We start from the raw sequence: 1,768 nt of genomic DNA, 5'->3' as shown, positions 1-1,768 counted from the left end.
GAGTGTGAGTGAGTGTGTGTGTGTGTGTGTGTGTGTGTGTGTGCGTGTGAGTGAGAGAGCGTGTGCGCGTGTGTGTGTGTGAGTGTGCGCGCATGTGTGAGTGCGTGCGTGCGTGAGTGTGTGCGTGCGAGTGCGTGTGTGTGAGAGAGAGAGTGCGAGTGTGTGCGTGAGTGTGTGTGTGAGAGAGAGAGAGACTGTGTGTGTGTGTGTGTGTGTGTGAGTGTGTGTGTGTGTGAGAGTGTGTGGCAGCAGCAGATTTACACACAGATATTCACTACAACACCAGCAGCACAAAACTTCATGACATTACTGTCAGAGATACTTCTGAAAGGCCATCAGTGAAGACATATGTGAGCCTGCAGCACAAAAGCAGTCTTAAGTATATTTGGTATATTTGTAGCAATAGCCAACAATACATTGTATGGGTCAAAATTATCGACTTTTCTTTTATGCCAAAAATCATTTGGATTAGGGATGCACGATATTATCGGACTGATATCAGAATCGGCCGATAATGGCTTTAAATGTAAATATCGGCATTGGCCCGATATGAAAAACTATGCCGATATGTCTTGCCGATAAGGGGAATAAGTTAACTCACATGTGCTCAGGGTCTGCTTGCGATTAGATCATGTCAGCAGTGTGGCTCATTCTTGAAGCAAAGTTTTGCCTGAATGATGATTACATTCACTGTTTTGGATCGCTGCATTTACACTGAGAAAGCAGTACAGAATGACACGTTCGTGTGTGATAGAGTAAACAGTGCAGCGGCAGCAGTGACAGCCTCCCCCGGGTCCTAACGCCCTTCGGTAAGAAGTTTAATCTGTAGGGGGCGCTGTTAGCCTACTTCTAATAAAATTAAAAGTAAAATAGCCTACACAAATAACATTTAGACTGTGTTTCTGATTAAATAAATAAAGTAGTAATTGATTTCATAAAATAATGAGTATGTTTTGATTTAAAGGTCAGAAGCTATAGCTTACATGAACAAAAAAAATCACAAACATGACACTTGTAAATTAAATAATTTTATATATACTGATTTATTTAGATTTTTCTTTTATGCCAAAAATCATTAGGATATTAAGTAAAGATCATGTTCCATGAAGATATTTTGTAAATTTCCTACTGTAAATATATCAAAGCTTAATTTTTGATTAGTAATATGCATTGCTAAGAACTTCATTTGAACAACTTTAAAGATGATTTTCTCAATATTTAGCTTTTTTTGCACCCTCAGATTCCAGATTTTCAAATAGTTGTATCTCAGCCAAATATTGTCCTATCCTAACAAACCATACATCAATGGAAAGATTATTTATTCAGCTTTCAGATGATGTATAAATCTCAATTTTTTTTAAAATTGACCTTTATGACTGGTTTTGTGCTCCAGGGTCACATTTGATCAGCAGATGATGTAGTTGTGACTCTGGTGACTGACAGTGAACAGCGCTGAGATCAGAGTAAATCAGAAGTCTTAAAGCAAAAGCTGTCAGTGAAGCGTGTATCACAACACAACGCTACAGATCAGAGATTTCAGCATCGCAAGCATAAAACACTCAGAAAATAAAGAGCTGACGAGCTGCTCAGACCTCCTCTCTCTCTCTCACACACACACACACTCACACCACACACACTCACTCACACCACACACACTCACTCACTCACACACACAACACACACTCACTCACTCAACACACACTCACTCACTCAACACACACTCACTCACACTCACTCACACCACACACACTCACTCACTCACTCAACA

General features: G+C 39.9%; 1 protein-coding gene across 1 annotated transcript in view; it reads right to left on the bottom strand.

The window, feature by feature from the left end:
* The window catches only part of sap30l (sap30-like), a 6,624-nt gene that overhangs the window by 3,843 nt on the left and 1,013 nt on the right, over positions 1-1,768 (bottom strand). The window lies entirely within an intron of this gene.

The sequence above is a fragment of the Sinocyclocheilus rhinocerous genome, unplaced genomic scaffold, assembly GCF_001515625.1.
Source record: "Sinocyclocheilus rhinocerous isolate Xijiao unplaced genomic scaffold, SAMN03320098_v1.1 scaffold2338, whole genome shotgun sequence".
Classification (NCBI taxonomy): Eukaryota; Metazoa; Chordata; class Actinopteri; order Cypriniformes; family Cyprinidae; genus Sinocyclocheilus; species Sinocyclocheilus rhinocerous.
This window is presented reverse-complemented; position numbering and strand designations above follow the sequence as displayed.